Raw genomic sequence first — 21392 nt, 5'->3', positions numbered from 1 at the left:
GTTTTCGCTTTTTCTAAGGTTAACCAGCTATTTAGGAATATCACCCAGGCCCCGAGGTAGTGTGGTCATGGGTGGCAAGGCATGTGGGAGAATATGGGCAGGTATCTAGAAAGCTTCTCAGCTCCGATGGTCTGGAACATCATTCCCGAACAAGTGCAGGACCCTGATGAAGTGATAGAATGTTTGCAAAAAAAAGATGCCCTGGCTATTCCAGAGTGTCGTGGTTTGAGCCCAGAGGGAAACTGAGCACCACGCAGCCACTCACTCACCCCTTCCCCCTCAGGAATGGGAAGGAGAAAAAATAAAGCAAAAGGTGTGGGAATCGAGATAAGGACAGGGAGGGATGACTCGCCCATTATGGTCACAGGCAAAAGACAGACTCGTTAGGGGAAGAAAAAGAACATCAATTTAATTCAGACACTAACAACAACACTTATCAGACAGAGTGGGACGGTGAGAAGCATCACCACATCTTAAAAACACCTCCTCCCACTCCTCCTTTCTTCCCGGGCTCAGTTCCGTTCCCAATCTCTCTACCTCCTCCTCCTCCCCCCCCCCCCCCCCCCCTCCCCGAGCGGCACAGGGGGCAGGGAATGAGGGTTACGGTCAGTCCGCCGCTCCTTCCTCCTCAAGGGGGTGGATGACTCTTCGCATTCTCCCTTGCTCCGGCATGGTGTCCCTCTCACGGGAGACAGTCCTCCATGAACTTTCTCTGGTGTGAGTCCTTCCCACGGGATGCATCCTTCCCGAGATGCTTCAGCGTGGGTCCCCCCCTTCCCGCATGTTGCAGTCCTCCCAGTGCCAAACTGCAACAGGGGGGGCTTCTTCGTCCCATAGGGTCCTGGCCTTCTTCAGGCGCAGCCGCCTGCTCCAGTGTGGGGACCTCTACAGGCTGGAGGTCGGCATCTGCTCCACCGTGGACCTCCATGGGTGGCAGGGGGGCGGCCCTGCCGTCTCACCACGGGATACAGGGGAGGTGTCTGCTCTGGCGCACCTCCCCTCTTTCTCCTCCTTTCTTCCACTGACCTAGGTGTTTGCATAGGTATTCTCCTCGCAACTCCTCCTCACAAGTCCCCTTCCTCCTCCTCCTGCCAGATTCCCCTTCTTAAATACGTTATCACAGAGGCATGGCCACCGTCTCTAATTGGCTCGGCCTTGGCCAGAGGTGGGTCTGACTTGGAGCTGGGAGAGCTTCGAGAAGCTTCTCACAGGGGGCCACCGCTGCAGCCCCCTCCCCCACTACCAAAAACCCTGCCACACAAACCCAGCACACAGAGGCACAACTTATCGCACTGTGCTGGGGCCTGGCCAGCACCTATCAAACACTGCTCAATACTGTTCAGCACCCTCAAGGAGAAGAGAGTGTCTCCGGATCTGAAAACATACCAACAGACACTATGGATAAACCAGATACCCAGCCCTCAACTATATTAGTCGCCCCTATAATTAAAAAGAAACAATGGAAGCGGAAGTCAACTCATTTAGTAAGGGATGAAGAAGCTTCTCCTAAGAGGGAGAAGAAGAGAGTATCAGAAGAGGCAGCCTGTCCTGCAGCAGACCAGTCACAAGAACAGGAGGAAGAAGGGACTGAAATCATAAATGAGACAGAAACCTAAGTGAGCTGTGAGATATGCAAAAAGATTTTAGCCATCAACCAGGCGAGCTAATTCTCAGCTGGTTACTCTGATGCTGGGATATTGGGGCCAATAGTCAGGAATCAGAGGGTAAGGAAGCCTGGCAGCCATTGACAAAGGGATTGGAAAAAGGTCAGGAGTCCTCAGTCTTTGGCGGCAGCTCCTGTCAAGTGTGAAGGACAGGTATCCCTTCAAGGAAGATCTTGCAAAATCCCAAAGCAAATGGACCCCCATTGAGGGAGGTATCCAGTATCTGAGGGTATTAGCCGTGGTGGAGGTGACCTATAACAACCTGGATGACGACCAGGTATCCAAAGACCTGGATGAAATCCAGTGCATGCAGTCCATGTGGCAAAAGTTTGTGCAAAATGCACCAACGTCATACGCCAACAACCTGGCGATAATGAGCTGGACAGACACAGAGGCACCGACTATGGATGGATTGGCCAGACAACTCAGCGAATATGAAGATAATCTCGCTTCCTTCCTACAGGCCTGCATCTTGGCTGTGGAGAAACTGACCCAAAAATTGTCTGAGCAATGTGAGAAGGATAGGTCTTCCTCATCCACACCAACCAAGGTCTCAGCTATTAAGAGTCAGCCTTTTTCTGTTCAAGGGAGAGGGTACTGGTGGTGCACACTGATAGGGGGAATATAAACCATTGTAGTCAGAGAACATAAGAGAAAAGAACTTGCGCAAAGACAAGGGGTCTCCACATTGAGAAACACCAGGTGTCGATAAAGTTGCTAGGTTACTATCTCTCGGGTCTGAGCAGAGACTTCCTCTAGCCCTTGAAGAGACATAGGTAAGAGATAAATCCCCCCGAATTCCGGTACAAGCTGACCCAGGGGTTCAGATAAGGAGCAGAGAACAACTGAGACTGCGCAGAAGGACAAGGTGAAAAGTTCATTGGTGAGGAAGATGAGGTACTTCATCAACGAGACCCCCGCCCAGGAATTTACGACCACTGCCCAGGACCTGAGGAGCCCAGGACGCATGCGCAGGAGGGAGGAACCTAATTACCATACGAAGCGGGGATAGATCATAAATATGTATAGGCGCTTCATGAATAAACAATACTTTGTACCATATAAACAGGTCAAAGGCTACGGGAGGGCACGCACGCCTGTGGTGGAGCGATCCCCCGTGCGTCCAGCGCTGAATAAACATACCTGCTTTACAACTACAAAGTTGTAGAGTTCTTTTTTTCCGCAAGTCATTTTGGCGACCCAGATGGGACCCTCTCTACTCGGCTGCCGGGACCGCTGAAGAGTGGACTTCCTAGGTGCGCACCCCGAGCCCTTCTCGGAGGAGCTCCGCTCCCAGCTGTCCACGGCGGGAGTAGACAAGGACCATCTAGTTCGCGGACCAAGGTATGTTTAAAGGGTAAAGGGCTGCTGGTAAGACGCGCAGAGACGTCTGGCGCACAGCTTAGTCCCAAGGAGGGGGTACCCATTTTGTTGAGGTTTTGCAAACTGAGTTGAGAGGGAACCCGAGGGATCATTCGATCGCCTCAGGGCTCGGAGCTCGCAGTTTGCTTGTTAAAAGTTTGTGGAGTTTATTGAATATTCCGGAACTGACTTTACGGCAAATGGTTAACAGTTTATGAGATATTCTGTAAACGGATTTGAAAGATTGTTTGAACCATATTTCATAGTGTGAGTGAAAAGTGTGGTGGGCCCTTTAAGTGTCTGTGTATCTGTGGAGCTGTGCTCTGCGCTTTGTTTGTCTGCATATCTGTGATTCGAGCAGGCAGGGTGCGAGTGAGGCTAGCGTCTGTGTGTCTGTGTGCCTGTCTGCCTGCAGGATGAGAGTGAGACGCAGCACCGCTGCAAAGCGAGCGTGGAGTTCTGATCTGAGGCTCCGTGAAGCGTATGACAAACTGTATTTAAACGGATCCATGATTTGTAAATTTCTGTAAAATTTTGTAAACAAAAAAAAAACCCCAAAAAAACCCTAAGAGTGATTATCGGCGTAGGAGGTATTAACAAAGTGGGAGTTGCTTTGATTGTGGGTGTAAATAGTACTGTATAAAGGTGTTAAACTTGTGATTTTGAACAGCAATAACGGGGAACCAGCAGGGAAAGGTTATAAAGAAAAGCCCGCTAGATTGTATACTTACACACTGGAAAGATATAGCGGGAAAGGGGGGCACAGAAAACAAGAAAATCATGATTAAATATTGCAACCAATGATGGCCACTCTATAAATTAGAAGAAGAAGCTAAATGGCCACTAAATGGGACTTTAGATTACCATACTCTGCTCCAATTAATGTTATTCCTAAGGAGGGAGGGAAAATGGGACGAGGTGTCTTATGCAGACATGTTCTTTACCCTCCGGAATCACCCAGAGTGGCAGAGGGACTGTGGATTAATACCACCACAAGACCCTCTGGTGCTAGCCTTAGAGAAAGATTATAAAGGGGAAATGAAAGGGAGATTGAAGCGGTGCTGTTCCTCATGCAGCATTGGACAGAGGTGTACAAGAGGGGACAAATCTAGAAGAACAATGACGGGGACCTGGGGAATCTACCCTAGCGGATCCGCTGGTTACAATAAAGCTAGGGACAGAACAAAAAGAGGTGGAATTTTTGATAGACACTGGAGCAACATATTCAGTCTTAAACATGGATTTAATGCCCTTGGGGGAAGATTATGTTACGGCGGTGGGAGCCACTGGCCAAAGTGAAAAGGCGTACTTTTGCAAGCCTTTGAAATACAAGTTAGGAAAACAGTTAGGCATACACAAGTTTTTGTATATGCCTAACTCTCCAAAAGCGCTACTGGGGAGAGATTTATTAGAACAATTAGGAGCATCCATCAGCTTCAATAAGGGAGAGATTACTCTGGAGGTAAACAATCAAGAATTTATACAAATTATGAGCTTATCTCTAACCAGTGTCCCCACGGAAGGAGGAGGAAATTATCAATCAAGTGCATCCCGGAGTGTGGGCCACTGACACGCCTGGAAGGGCAAAAAATGCTCCACCTGTGGAGGTAAACCTTAAAGAAGGACAACAACCGGTAAGAGTTAAACAATACCCCTTGAAAAAGGAAGATCAGGAGGGGATCCGGCCAGTTATTGAAAGCTTTTTACATATGGGATTATTAAAGGAATGCGAATCTAATTTTAATACTCCCATATTACCTGTCCGGAAACCTGATGGGTCGTATAGAATAGTTCAGGACCTAAGAGCAATAAACAAAATAACAGAAGATCTCCACCCAGTAGTGGCAAACCCATACACGTTGCTAACAAAGTTAACCCCTGAATTAACCTGGTTTACCGTTTTAGACCTCAAGGATGCCTTCTTTTGCCTCTCTCTCTCCACGAAGCCAGTCAGAAAATATTTGCATTTGAATGGGAAAATCCTAAAAGTGGACGTAAGACTCAGTTAACCTGGACGGTGTTGCCGCAAGGATTTAAAAACAGCCCCACTATATTTGGTAACCAACTGGCAAAAGACCTCGAGCTGTGGGAAGCCCCGACTCCACCTGAAGAAGGGAGACTGCTCCAATACGTGGACGACATCCTAATCGCCACCAAGACAGAAGAAACCTGCATAGCCTGGACAAAAAACCTCCAATGGAATAAGGAGGCAATCCGTGCCTTCGACTCACTAAAGAAGGCCCTGATGTCAGCCCCAGCCTTAGGACTCCCAGATGTAAGTAAACCATTCTTTCTATTTTCACACGAAGAGCAGGGAATTACATTGGGAATACTGGCACAAGATCTAGGCCCGTACCGTCGAGCAGTTGCCTATTTCTCCAAACAATTAGATACAACCGCTAAAGGGTGGCCCAGATGCCTAAGGGCAGTTGCAGCAGTGATTTTGAACGTGCAGGAAGCACGAAAATTCACCTTGGGCCAGAAAATGACTGTATTAGTGTCCCACACAGTATCGGCGGTATTGGAAATTAAAGGAGGACATTGGCTTTTGCCCCAGAGATTCCTGAAATACCAGGCGGAGTTGGTGGAACAGGATGATGTTGAGATCATAGTAACTAACATTGTCAACCCAGCTTCTTTTCTTAGCGGAAACACAGGAGAACCAGTACAACACGACTGCCTGGAAACTATTGAAGCAACGTATTCCAGCCGCGCCGACTTAAAGGACAGCCCCATGGAAGATACAGAAGACTGGTTTACAGATGGGAGTAGCTACGTCCTGAGCGGCAAAAGGTATGCTGGGTATGCTGTCACTACTACACAAGACAAAACTGTGAACATTTACACGGACTCAAAATATGCCTTTGGAGTGGTCCATGCTCATGGGGCAATTCGGAAAGAAAGAGGACTACTGAACTCACAAGGAAAACACATCAAGCATGGGAAAGAAATTCATAGACTATTAGAAGCTGTTCAACTTCCAAGAAAAGTAACAATTATGCATATTAAGGCACACCAAAAGGTGAATTCTGAATTGGAAAAAGGAAATGAGCTGGTGGATGGAGAGGCAAAACGGGCAGCCAGAAGAGAGGTAAAAGTGGAAGGAGCCCTAGTCCCTGATGGGCAGATCACCATGGAAGGTAAGCCTAATTATAATAAAGAGAATCAGAAACTTATCACAGATCTAAAAGGATCATATAATGAGGAGGGATGGGCCATTACTCCCCAAAGAAAAATAATAATTCCTTCCCATTTAACTAGACATCTGGTACGAGAAGAACACCAAAAAGGACATTGGGGAGCAGGGGCCCTATACCAATATTTAATCAAGAATATTAGAGCTAGAAATTTGTATACCATAGTAAGACAAGTAACTCAGCAGTGTGATATTTGCCTCCAGACTAATCCTAAAAATACCCCAATCTAGAAGTAGGTCAAATTGGGAAGGAAATGGACCTGGACAAAAATGGCAGATTGACTTTTCGGAACTGCCAAGAAAAGGGGGGTATCGATACCTACCGGTGCTAACAGATACGTTTTCAGGTTGGCCAGAGGCATTCCCCACTAGAACGACCAAGGCCTGGGAAGCAACAAAAGTATTAATACAAGAAATAATTCCACGCTTTGGGGTCCCAGCAACCATGTCTTCAGATAGAGGACCTCATTTCATTTCAAGCGTGGTCCAGCAAATCAGTCGCTACCTGGGTATAGATTGGCAACTTCATACCCCATATTGCCCCCAATCCAGTGGACAAGTAGAGAAAATAAATCACCTAATTAAACAACAAATAGTGAAACTCGGCCAGGAATCAAATCTGACCTGGCCCCAGGCTCTCCCTTTGGCTCTTCTGCGCATACGAGCCAAACCGAGAGCCAAAGAGGGATTAAGTCCTTTTGAGATGCTATATGGCAGACCTTACGCGGTACAAAAGGGAACATCAATGCAAGTTGGGGAGGAAATTCTGACTTCATACATGATAGCTCTAAGTAAACAGCTCAGTAAAATTGAAAAACATGTATTTGGAACTCGGGGTAGAGGACTGGACGGGCCTGTACATAATATACAACCTGGGGACTATGCGTATGTTAAGTCTCTTGCAGAAAAGGCGTTGGAACCACGGTGGGAAGGACCATTCCAAGTGCTGCTCAAAACCTTCACAGCTGTAAAAGTTAAGGAATACTCAGCTTGGATACATCATACCAGGGTAAAGAAAGCTCCTAAACAACGCTGGGAGGTAACAGAAACTGAACCACTAAAGCTCAGCCTCAGACAACAAAAGCCTATTAGGTTTAAACCTCAAAATGATCAACTGTGAGTTTGAACTATTAATATGTTTTAGCATTCCTCTTTTTGCCTGTGCTCAGGAACCAAAAGATTGGCCTTGGAATCATGCTCAGAAAAGTCATGCCATGATGATAAAGGAGGTGGACCCAAAAACGAAATTAGCCATAGTGGTTGTTCACAACAATAAGGTATACCAAAGGAACCAGTGGAGCAGGGACAATGAGGACGAAATCGACCGACTAGAAGGAAAAGTAGGGGATGAAATAACAGTGGGTTGCCAAATATATCATGAGGATGGTCTAGTCCCTATTTTAGAAGACACCATGATCGGTGTGAGAATAATAGGGTCCTCATATAAATTTGGAGAATCATGCAAAGGGAAATTAGTGTGTTGGTTTAACTTCACCTTAACCGAGACAGTCTTTTTAACATGCTTAGGACAAGGGTCAGGTGGGCAAGCATTGTTTTACAGGGTTAGAATTGACCCCACACAGCCCACTACTACCTCACCACCTATCACACCTGTAAGGGTCATGACAATGGCCACCGGGCAAGTGGGGGGGTCACGACCACATATCTTTAAAATAGGCCCACATGTGGTTCGGAAGACCGGTCAGCAAGTGGTATTGTTTAATCCCCAATGGTCACTCAAACAGGTGGAGGTACATCTACAGGTAAATCTAGCAGATGTACAACCAAAATGCCTTCCATATGTGGAAACAGCTCAAAAAGGATGGACAGCCTGGCTGAAATCTCGCACTAATCAGAGACAAAGGAGAGATACCACGGGAATTTTAGGAACTGGACTGGGAGTACTAAATAGCATAAATTCAGAAGTAATAATGAACAAATTAGCCACGGCAACCCAAGACCTAAATCAGTTACAACAACCTCTACACTCATCATTACTCACATTGGGAAATCATCAATGGTTAACATCGAAACTCCTCCCTGATTGGGAAAGAACCAATATCAAAGATCATTCCCTAATACTGGAAGGGATGAAAACCCTGCAGAAGGATACATCCCTAGCTCTCAGTTGTATACAAGCCCAGATGTGGGTACAATCAATTATTTCTAATATTCTAAGAGAAGGAGAGGAAGGAATCCTCCCTACGGAGGTCCGAAAAGTAATTTGGGACAAAGCACTGCACCAAGAAAGAGAACTACAATCTTGGTGGAAGTTGGTAAATTTTACATATGATAGCACAACTGATAAAATAATTGCCTTTGTGCTGACCATACCTAAGGCCACCCAATATAAAATCTACCCTATTACAGCCATAGGGCTATATTAGCATGGAGTAGTAATAAATCCGGTGGGACATAAAGGATGGGCATGGCAACACAAAGGTAAATGGCAAACAATTAATACGGATCTGTGTACCAATATGGGCCATCAAGGATATACCTGTGAAGGAAACACCATGGAGGCTCAAGACATATGTCTAGACACCCATCAGAAAGAGTGTAATTTCGAAGCCCAACCCTCTCCTAACAACCACACGGTTTTAATATACATAGGAGAAGGATGCATCTGTCTAAGGACTTCTTGTAAAAGCTTAATAGTTGATAACTACGAGGAAGAAATAGGAGGTTACTCTAATTATTGCATATGCAATTTCACCAAGGCCGAAGGGTGTGATTTCACTTACACCATCCCAGTACTGAGCTCCCAGGTGATAAAGACAGAACAAAACCTGTTTCAGAAAATAGATTCTATTCCCATAGGCATGAACTTAGAAAGGGTGAAAGAGATGCTGCAACATGAAGACTTACTCTCCATCCTAGAAGAAGTAAAAAAGAAAGGGAAAGAAATGCTGGTTGTGGTAAGACATGACACAGAACAAATACATGAGATTCTAACAAGGGTACAGAAAGTAGGAGAACACCATTGGTGGGACACCTTCCTAGGATGGTCACCGACGACCACTGGGATCCTTAACACAATACTTCATCCAGTAATGGTATTATTGATATCTGTAATACTATTGCTAGTCCTCACCATAACTATATACATATGGATTTGGAGACTTACGAAACGTTTACAAATCATATATGATGCTTTATATCATAACCCAACCCTTAAACTCAAGTAGACTCACCAATCCTAGACTATAGAATAGTAGACTATAAGCTAATTAAATAGTAAAAGAATTTACTAAGTAGAGAGAAAAGGGGGGAATGATAGGGGGAATATAAACCATTGTAGTCAGAGAACATAAGAGAAAAGAACTTGCGCAAAGACAAGGGGTCTCCACATTGAGAAACACCAGGTGTCGATAAAGTTGCTAGGTTACTATCTCTCGGGTCTGAGCAGAGACTTCCTCTAGCCCTTGAAGAGACATAGGTAAGAGATAAATCCCCCCGAATTCCGGTACAAGCTGACCCAGGGGTTCAGATAAGGAGCAGAGAACAACTGAGACTGCGCAGAAGGACAAGGTGAAAAGTTCATTGGTGAGGAAGATGAGGTACTTCATCAACGAGACCCCCGCCCAGGAATTTACGACCACTGCCCAGGACCTGAGGAGCCCAGGACGCATGCGCAGGAGGGAGGAACCTAATTACCATACGAAGCGGGGATAGATCATAAATATGTATAGGCGCTTCATGAATAAACAATACTTTGTACCATATAAACAGGTCAAAGGCTACGGGAGGGCACGCACGCCTGTGGTGGAGCGATCCCCCGTGCGTCCAGCGCTGAATAAACATACCTGCTTTACAACTACAAAGTTGTAGAGTTCTTTTTTTCCGCAAGTCACACACCATGTGCAACCCTGTGGGTCTATCTGTGTGACCAGGGGGAGGACATGAGGAAGCGGGATGGTGAACCTACCTGGAGACTAGAAGTTCGGGTACAAGAATTCCAAGAAAAAACAACAGCCAAAAGGCATCCATCCAGGAAAATTACTGCTCCAGTGTCTGTTGGGCAGAGTAGAAGGGCTGACAGTACCTTTGACCCTGATTTTGACCTCTGGTTTGCAGTTACAAAAGTCAAGTAATGACTACTCTGACCAGGAGTAGAGGGGCCCTGCCTCTGGCCAGGCGGAACAAAAAGACAACCAGGTTTCTTGGACTGTGTGGGTTTGATGGCCTGGCACATCAGCCCCGCGGGAATATAAAGCTCTAGTGGACATCAGTGCACAGTGTACTCTAATACCATCAGATTGCAAAGGGGCAGAATCTATCTGTATTTCTGGAATGACGGGAGGATCCCAAGAACTGTCTGTGTTGGAGGCTGAGGTGAGCCTAACTGGGAATGAATGGCAAAAGCATCCTATTGTGACTGGTCCGGAGACTCCATGTATTCTTGGCATAGACTGCCTTGGGAAAGGGTACTTCAAAGACCCAAAAGGTTACCAGTGGGCTTTTGGTATAGCTGCCTTGAGTATGGAGAGGATTAAGCAGCTGTCTAGCTTGCCTGGTCTATCAGAGGATCTGTCTGTGGTGGGGTTGCTGCAGGTTAAAGAACAGCAGTTGCCAGTTGCTACCATGACAGTGCGACAATATCGCAACAATCGAGACTCCCTGGTTCCAATCCATAAGCTGATTTGTCTACTGGAGAGCCAAGGGGTGATCAGTAAGACTCATTCACCCTTTAAATAGTCCCATAGGGCCAGTGCAAAAATCTAACGGAGAGTGGAGGCTAACAGTGGACTATCGTGGCCTGAAGGAAGCCACATTGCCGCTGAGTGTTGCTCCAATATGAACTGGAGTCAAAGGCCGCCAAATGGTATGCAACAATTGATATCGCTAATGCATTTTTCTCGATCCCTTTGGCAGCAGAGTGCTTTCACGTGGAGGGGTATCCCGTACACCTGGAATCGACTGCCCCAGGGGTGGAAGCACAGTCCTACCATTTGTCATAGATTGATACAGACCGTGCTGGAACGAGGTGAAGCTCTTGAACACCTGCAGTATATTGATGACCTAATTGTGTGGGGCAACACAGCAGAGAAAGCATTTGAGAAAGGGAGAAGAATAATCCAGATTCTTTTGAAAGCTGTTTTTGCTATAAAGCAAAGTAAGGTCAAAGGACCCGCACAGGAAATCCACTTTATAGGAATAAAATGGCAAGATGGACATCGTCATATCCCAATGGATGCGTTCAATAAAATAACATCTGTGTCTCCACCAACTAGCAAAAAAGAAACACAAGCTTTCTTAGGTGTCGTGGGGTCTTGGAGAATGCATATTCCAGGTTATAGTCCGATCGTAAGCCCTCTCTATCGAGTGACCCGGAAGAAGAACAACTTTGAATGGGGCCCTGAGCAGCAGCAAGCCTTTGAACAAATTAAATGTGAGTTTAAAGGATAGTTTGTGCAGTAGCACTTAGGCCAGTCCGGACAGGACAAGATGTGAAAAACGTGCTTTACACCTTAGCCAGGGATAACGGCCTCACCTGGAGCCTCTGGCAGAAAGTGCCTGGAGAGACTCGAGGTCGACCTCTAGGGTTTTGGAGCCAGGGATATAGAGGATCTGAAGCCCGTTACGCTCCAGCTGAAAAAGAAATATTAGCAGCATATGAAGGAGTTTGAGCCATTTCAGAGTAGCTGGCTCCTTTTGGCACCTCGATTGCCTCTGCTGGGCTGGATGTTCAAAGGGAGGGTCCCCTCTACACATTATGCAACTGATGCTACATGGAGTAAGTGGGTCCCACCGATAAGACAATGGGCTCGAATGGGAAACCCGGAATGCCCAGGAATCCTGGAAGTGATCATGGACTGGCCAGAGGGCTGAAACTTTGGAGTGTTTCCGGAGGAAGTGACTTGTGCTGAAGAGGCTCCTCTGTATAATAAATTAACAGAAAATGAAAAGCAATATGCCCTGTTTACAGATGGATCCTGTTGTACTGTGGGAAAACATCGAAGGTGGAAGGCTGCTGTGTGGAGTCCTACACAACAAGTCGCAGAAACTGCTGAAGGAAAAGGTGAATCGAGTCAGTTTGCAGAGGTGAAATCCATCCAGCTGGCTTTAGATATTGCTGAATGAGAAAAATGGCCAGTACTTTATCTCTATACTGACTCATGGATGGTGGCAAATGTTCTCTGGGGGTGGCTACAGCAATGGAAGCGGACCAACTGGCAGCGCAAAGGTAAACCCATCTGGGCTGCTGAATTATGGCAAGATATTGCTGCCCAGGTAGAGAACTTGGTGATAAAAGTACGTCACGTAGATGCTCGCATACCCAAGAGTCGTGCCCCTGAAGAACACTGAAACAATGAGCAGGTGGACCAGGCTTCTAGAATTGAAGTGGCTCAGATGGATCTGGACTGGGAACATAAGGGTGAGCTATTTATAGCTCGATGGGCCCATGACACTTCAGGACATTTAGAATGGGATACAACATACAAATGGGCTTGTGATCGAGGGGTGGACTTGACCATTGATGCCATTGCACAGATTATCCATGAATGTAAAATGTGCGCCATAATCAAACAAGCCAAGCAGCTAAAGACTCTTTGGTGTAGAGGGCTGCCGATCTCGGACCAGCCGGGATTGGGGCGACGCGCTGAATCATGACAAACTCACTCAAGTTTGTTGAAGGGGGAGCATTGCCAAGAGCAAACGTCGCCACACCATATGCAAGCTCCCAATTTATTCCCACTTGTTTACGTAGGTTCATTTTTACTTCTACATCCTACTGACCTTCAGGTTTTGTCTGTTTACTGCTCACCATGCTCCGCAGGTGGTGTTTCTTTCTGCTGTTTTCCACACTCGCAACACGGTGTTCCGTAATGTTGCCTCAGTTATCCACAATCATTCTTCTAACCTCAAGGTCAGTTTACATTTTGCTAACTACCAATTCTTAATTCCCACAGAGGGCGATGGCTGAAATATCAGTATGGGAAAGCATGGCAGATGATTGATTATATCATACTACCACGAACCCACCATGTGCTTACAATGGTGGCAGCGACTACTGGATGGTTGGAAACATACCCTGTGACTCATGCCACTGCCCGGAATACTATCCTGGGCCTTGAAAAGCAAGTTTTATGAGGACACAGCACCCCAGAAAGAATTGAATCAGACAACGGGACTCATTTCTGGAACAACCTCGTAAACACCTGGTCCAAGGAACATGGCATTGGCTGGGTGTATCACATCCCCTATCATGCACCAGCCTCTGGGAAAGTTGAACGATACAATGGACTGTTAAAAACTACACTGAGAGCAAGGGGTGCTGGGGCATTCAAGCACTGGGATACACATTTAACAGAAGCCACTTGGCCAGTTAACACTAGAGGATCTGCCAGTCAACCTGGCCCTGCCCAGTCAAAAACCCTGCACACTGTGGAAGGAGATAAGGTCACTGTAGTACATATAAGGAACTGACTGGGTGTCGTGGTTTAACCCCAGCCAGCAACTAAGCTCCACACAGCCACTCGTTCACTCCCCTCCCGGTGGGATGGGGGAGTATATCAGAAGAGTAACAGTGAGAAAACTCGTGGGTTGAGATAAAGACAGTTTAATAGGTAAAGCAAAAGCCGCGCATGCAAGAAAAGCAAAACAAGGAATTCGTTCACTACTTCCCATCAGAAGTGTCCCCTCCCAACTTCTTATGCACCCCCCGCCTACTCGCCAGCAGGGCAGTGTGAGAAACAGGAAAGGCCTTGCCACTGTGTAAGCACTGTTCAGTGGGAGCTAAAACGTCCCTGTGTTATCAACACTGTTTCGGTCACAAATCCAAAACACAGAACCATATAAGCTACTATGAAGAAAATTAACTCTTTCCCAGCCAAAACCAGTACATTGGGGAATAAATCTCCATAGTTCTTCTTGAAATGCTGTTTCTTGAAGTATAAGAAAAAGGATATTCTACATGCAAGTTTTAATTTTATAAGACACTTTTAAAGAGATTGTTGCAATGATACCTTGTTGACAGCATGGAGGATTTTCTGCCTTTTCCAAATACTAAACTTAATCATTTCATTTCAAGCCATAATACTTCATGATTTATGATCTCAAGTGATATCTGTTGCTTTAAAAAAATACTGAAGGAAAGAAGAACTTGGATAACTTTGTGTGCAGCATCACTGTATTAGTTTCAAATTTTCACATTAAAACTTGTAACAGCTCCTTAACAGAAAAACCATATAGCTCTCAAACTGACTCCGAAGGGACAATAAATCACTAGGTAAGGAAGTTCTTGAACATTTTTACCTTGATGGATACATACATCTTGTAGTATTTTTAAATACAAACCCCATTAACATTGCAGACTGACAATATAATACTAACTACAAAATAAAACTCTAAAAGGCGCATTAATTTAATAACAATTTATGACCATCTGTCACTTGATATTTAAAAACCAGACATATTTATGTGTGAGATTTTATAGCTCTGGTGTTTTGATTGGTGACTGCAGAGAAAAAAATGTCTTAGAAAATAAGAACAATTTAAATACTTGTGACCGGCATTTTCCTCACTGACATCTTTGACACAAAAGGTTCCACAACGTTTATTTTGATAGTTGCTGAGTTAAAGAAAAATCAAATGCCAAACCGCAAACCTTCCTCCCAGCAATATAGGGATAAGTAACAACAACAGGGAAAACTGAAGATATGCCTATGTGTAATCTAGCTGCTGCTAAAATTAACAGAATGTCTAGAAGGTTTGGGGTAAACTGAAAGATATTGTGATGTCCTCTAGAGGATCATGTAGGGGATCTGCAGGGTTAGGATCAGTCAGGTAGGTCTTCTGCTTTAGGTGATGCTAACGTAAAAAATTTCTTTACTATACCAGAGGATTTGTGTCAGCCATCTTTTTTTATTACATTTGCAGCCCAAATATGACTATGGGATAATGAGAGATGCCCAGACTTAAAGTCTGTTTCTTCAACCCAATGAAAATAACACAAAGCACATGTTCACAATTTGTCAACACTGGAAACCACAAAGGTAACTGCCATTGCCAGACCAAACATGTAAGAAATTTGCAGTTAGAGAGTTAGACCTCCATGCCTCCTGAAGACCTTCACTGACTGAGTAGATATTTCTTCATTTGATACTCACAAGATCGGCAATAAAGATACTGCATAGAACCATTAATTTTCTATGTGCAAAATGATCATTTGGCTTCTCAGTTTGCTATTGCAAACTGAAGTGCCTCTATGCTAATGCATGCAGCATGGGTAACAAACAGGAGGAGCTAGTGCAGAGAGAAAACTATGACCTAATTGCTATCACTGAAACGTGGTGGGATGACTCACACGACTGGAGCACTGCAGTCAATGGCTATAAACTGTTCAGAAGGGAGCGCTATCTCTGTGGTTCCAATGAAAAAGATAAATTACTCTGGTTTATTATTGTTACTACTTAGTACTTAGAAAGCGTACTCATAAAAAAAAGCAACCAAATCAATTAGTAAACAAAGAAACTGACAACAAATATTTCCACCTCAGGAGTGGTACCTCAGGTTTAATAGCTGCATTTGGACAAGGAAGGCACATGGTTGTGCTGTGGTCATGCTGATCCTGGTTCTGAATTTATCTGCTCTGATTGGTGGCTGAGCCTGAGAAAGCTTCTTGACCTCCTAGTCCTCTTGTATTAACGAAAAATTAATTCTGAAATTCACTAAGGGGAGAAAATGAAAAAAAAAAGTTTAGTTTCCTTTGCAGTCTCCTTACTTAAGGAGAAGTAACTGAATAATGACAGGTGGCATTGTGGCTCCAGGCACTACATTTTATATCCATGTCTTTTTTTACTGGTTTCTTATCTTTCAGTTGACAGACTGAAGATATATTTAGAAATTAGTACAGCTTTTAACTTACTTTTCTCAATTTTATTCTCAGTGCTCCTACCACCTTGATCCAAAAGCAAAAGTATTATTAGGCACTGACTGAAATGTTATGATTTTGCATACATTTTTATTAATTTTACATTGCCTAGTATGGGGTTGATATTAGAGAAGATACTTAGCCAGTAAGCATTTGTTTTGCTTCAAGACTTTGGCTCCTGTGAGTGTTTGAGAGAAAGTAATAAGGTGAAATTTTAGGATGACGACTTGAGCTTTTAGGCTCATGTTCTGCCAGACATTCTGCATTGTTACTTCCCACTGCAGGGTTTTGATGACCTTTCCTGTTCATTGTTTTCTTAAGTAAAAGATGGTGACAAGATTACTTCTTAGGGTGAAGGAAGTGGTTCATAAGAATGTTGCCTGGTAACTGGTAGAGATTTGCATAAAACCTCATTCAGAAGGAAAAGCTGCTTAATGTACTTTTTGCTAATTTAGTAGCAATGTTACCTCTTTGCTTCATATTCACCAGGAGCTGGAAGGTGAATGGAGCTGGCTTTGTCATCATGTGCAGTTTCTAATATGTCATCTTACTCTTCAATCACAATATTCTCTTTTGCAGTAGGTCAGAGGCACTGTGTTGTCTAGGTGCAGAGGTATATATCCTTCCTTTTAGATTTTCTGCTGGGACTAGACAGCTGCATGTTGTTAGATTTGGAACTTAACTAGACTCCTACATAAATACAAGACTATCCCACTGCAAATCAGATCCAGTCCTTTATGTAAACTCCTACAGAATTTAATGGGGATGAAGCTATCATGGGCAAACCAGTCCCAGCTCACAGAATTTTTGCTGAATTGAATGTATTGCCAGTTAAGATAAACTTCTAATCACTGATTCAGGTATTGACAAAGGAAAACAAAATAAAAAACAATTAAGACTGTTATTGATTATTTTTTATTATTTATTATTTTTTAACTATTATAAAATCGATATTCTTACAAAATTCTATTTGATTAAATAATCATGATTATTTCTTATCCTAAACTCCAAAATCATCAACTTAAATCAATAACAAATCTATGATAATCAATAACAGTCTTGTCCCTGGAGTGAGGGGCGAGATTGATGCGCCTCCAAAAAGTCATACAATTTATCTATCCCTTCAACCGGCGAGGGGACATAATCACAAGCATTGGCTGCCTTCTGGGAGGCCATTCTTTTTTTTCTTTTTCCTAACACAAAGGGGTTATCGTGACCGTCCTCAGGTTGTCACCAAAGAAGTCCCATTTACAGCAACTGAATTAGCAAAGTTGTGAAAAGATTTTGCAAGGACTCTGAAGGAATCGGAGACAGATTATGTGTGGAGAGTGTCTTTGTCAGGAGGGGATGGAATTTTGTTGTCAGAGAAAGAAGCGGAAGGATATTGGGGTCCGGGTGTGTTTCTAACCACCCGCAATCGCCGGGCCCCATGGTCATTAACTCAGAGGGCTGTGTATTGGGCTGGAGGGCTGAACCCCTTGGAGAGGGGAGATCCCCTTGCCATAACGGGTACGGTGGATCAGTTAGTGGAAAGTGTGCAGAAGGTGGCCTGCCTCCAGATGATGTATGATTGGGAGCTCAAGCACAGCCAGGGCTCCCTGATGATGATGCCTGTGGACCAAGAGAGGATGACTCCCCTGATACGGGGACTTCCCGACTCCCTAAAACCCATTGGAATTCAATTACAAGGGAAGATTCAAAACACCCCCAACGGAGAAAGAGTTACGGCCGCTCTGGAGGGGATAGTGACCCCCGACCATCGGCGGTCAGGGAGAAAAGTATGGACATGGGGAGAGGTAGCCCAGGAATTAATTAATTTTGGGAGAAAATATGGCCCCGTTGGTGGATCGTCCCAAAGAATTGAAACCGGGGTCATACAGGCTGCAGAGCAAGTTAATGGGTGGCAATCATCCATTAGGAAGGGCCAAGGCTTGGAGCCGCTCCGAGGTCAGAATTTTGGGAGAGAGAAGCCCCTAACTCGACAGGGACTGTGGCAGCTAGGGCTTCAGAAAGGCGTTCCCCGGGACTTGATGGACGGACTCCCGACCCAAAAATTAGAACAACTCGTGCAGAAATGGTCAGGGTGGAGGGCCACTTTCAGACCAACCACTAATGCTCCACCCTTGATAGACCTTGAGGAGGAGCCGACCGGGGAAAAGAAGGTGGCGGGAAACTAGACCCTCCGTCCCCCAAAGGTTTAAGGGGGAGGTGGAGGATGGATGTTTGTAAGACAACTCACCTGGAATAGGAAATGGGATTTATTGATTACAGTTGTTGTAGGACAAAGGAAAAGGCCGGTAACCTTTTTAATTGATACTGGGGCACAAATTACCGCGCTAATGTGGACCGAAGCAGAACAATGTGGAATCTCGATTCCATCTAGAAATCTAATTGTCTTAAATGCCCTGGGAAAAACACAGTCGGTGCCTATGACTTTGGTGACGCTATGGTTCCCAGGAGAGGAAAACCCTGTCAACACCATGGTGGCCATAGGTTCTTTCCAGATGAATCTTTTAGGTATAGATGTGTTGAAGGGTAGGCAGTGGCGTGATACCCAGGGAAACTCATGATCTTTTGGCATTCCCCAGATCAGGCAATTGGCTGAAACATCCTGGGCGGAGTTGCGCCTATTGCAAGCGGCACCTACCCTTCCCCCCTCCAAGATTACTAATGTGAAACCCTACCCGTTGCTGTTAGGGGCCAGAGAAGGGATAGCCCCAGTGATTGAGGATCTCAAACAACGGGAAATTCTAGTGTTTACCCATTCCCCGTACAACTCTCCGGTATGGCCAGTCCGAAAACCAAATGGCAAATGGAGATTGGCAATAGATTGCCAGAGACTGAATGCCAACACAGGTCCACTAACAGCTGCCGTACCAAACATTGCTGAATTGATAGCTGCCATTCAGGAACAATCCCACCCTGTCATGGCAACGATTGATGTCAAGGATATGTTTTTTATGGTCCCTTTACAACCCAAGGACCAGAATCACTTTTCCTTTTACCTGGGAAGGACAGCAGTACACCTTTACACGACTTCCTCAGGGATACAAGCACTCCCCCACGCTGGCCCACCATGCTCTAGCGCAAGAGTTGGAGACAATCTCCATAAGAACAGAGGCTAAGATCTATCAATATGTAGATGATGTGCTTATAGGAGGGAGCCAGGTGGAAGAAGTTAGAGAACCCCAGAGAAACATCATCAACCAGTTAGAAAACATAGGTTTGACAGTTCCACCTGAAAAAATACAAACTCCTTTGTGTGAGGTAAAATTTTTAGGAATCTGGTGGAAGGGAGGGATGACATGCATCCCACCGGATACTCTTTCCTCTCTCAATCAGATCAAGATGCCAGAGTCAAAGAAAGACTTACAGCATGCACTAGGGTTTTGGAGGAAACATACTCCTGACTTTTCAATTGTTGCCAGGCCCCTGTATGACTTATTGCGAACGAGAGCTCAGTGGGAATGGACTCAAGTCCATGATGAGGTTTTGCAGCTGTTGATGTTTGAAACAACTGCCTATCAGGCCCTTGGTCCCATTCACCCAACAGATCCGGTTCAAATTGAATGGGGGTTTGCCAAGACTGCACTGTCAATCCATTTGTGGCAAGGGGGCCCAGAGGGGCCTGTTCGGCCCATTGGGTTTTATTCCCGTAGCTTTAAAGATGCCAAAAAAAAAGATATACAACTTGGGAAAAGGGTCTATTTGTAGTTAGTCTAGGTCTGAGAGAAGCCAAACGGACTATCCGACAACAACCTATAGTGCTCAGGGGCCCATTTAAAGTGATCAAAGCAGCTTTGGCAGGAACTCCACCCCCTGATGGGGTGGCCCAGAGGGCCTCCGTGCGAAAATGGTATGCACAAATAGAACACTATTGTGACATTTTTTCTGTATCTGAAGGAGCCTCAAAAGTGTTAGATATACAAGACGAGGTAGACCCGGATAGAGAAACACCTGAGCTTTTGTCTGTAATACAAGTAGCTCCTCCGCTTTCTGGGCAATTGCAAAATGTCTGGTTTATGGACGCCTCTTTGAAGCGAGAGGGAAAAACTTGGAAATATCGAGCCGCAGCACTCCGGGTAGATACCAAGGAACAGATCATTACCAAAGGGGAAGGTAGTGCACAAGTAGGGGAACTAATTGCTGTGTGGAGCGTTTTCCAACACAAGGCTCAATCTGCTGCTTCTGTCTATATCTATACTGACTCTTATGCTGTGTTTAAAGGTTGCACTGAGTGGCTTCCATTCTGGGAACAAAACGGATGGGAGGTCAATAGAATACCTGTATGGCAAAAGAAAAAATGGCAGGATATCTTTACTATTGCCAGACAGGGGAAGTTTGCAGTGGCATGGGTAGCATCTCATCAACAGGATGATACCCCGGTGAGCCGATGGAATGGCCAAGTGGATGAACTAGCCCGACTGGCCCACCTACAGAGCACCCAGATAGCAGAAAATTGGGAGCGTCTGTTAGAATGGCTACATGTAAAATGAAGGAGTTAAGGATCTATATTGTGAGGCACAAGCCCGAGGGTGGCCGGTTACCAGGGAGGAGTGTAAAACTTGTGTATCTTCCTCTGAACAATGCCATGTCCGTCTGGACAGACACCCTCTGGAGGATGACCCCCTGCACTTAAGAGAGGGAAAAGGCCTATGGGAGACCTGGCAGGTTGATTACATCGGTCCCTTTCGAAGGTCAGAGGGAAAATACTATGTGCTGGTAGGGGTGGAAATAATATCCGGACTAGTGCAAGCTAAAGCATGTCCTAAGGCAACAGGAGAAAACACAATAAAGGCTCTGAAAGAGTGGTTTGGAATTTTCTCCAAACCACAATCAATCCAATCAGATAACGGCTCACATTTCACAGCCAAAGTGGTCCAGGAGTGGGCAGTCCAGGAGGGAATTTCGTGGGTGTTTCATACTCCGTATTATCCACAAGAAAATGGCATTGTGGAAAGAACAAATGGTCTATTAAAACACTTCCTCAAACTGCATAAGCCAGGATGGGCCAAGCGGGTGTGGGATGCGGTGACCAGTGCTAACAGTCGCTGGGGAGTAAATGGATGCCCAAAGATCACAGCCTTTTGTCCACAAGCTCCAACCATCATCCCCGCGCCTGATGGACCTGACCACCCCAGAAATCCATCTCATTTTCCAGGACAACCTGTCTTGGCCGAACTTCCCACGGTGGGCGCAGTGCCACTGGTGTTGGACACACCCCTTAATAAATATACCTGGAAGGCAAAAGATGCCTGTGGAAAAACTCATAAGATTCACACTAGATGGATTG

Source organism: Strix aluco, chromosome W, assembly GCF_031877795.1.
Source record: "Strix aluco isolate bStrAlu1 chromosome W, bStrAlu1.hap1, whole genome shotgun sequence".
Lineage (NCBI taxonomy): Eukaryota > Metazoa > Chordata > Aves > Strigiformes > Strigidae > Strix > Strix aluco.
The sequence above is the reverse complement of the archived record's forward strand: the minus strand, read 5'-3'. Positions refer to the sequence as shown.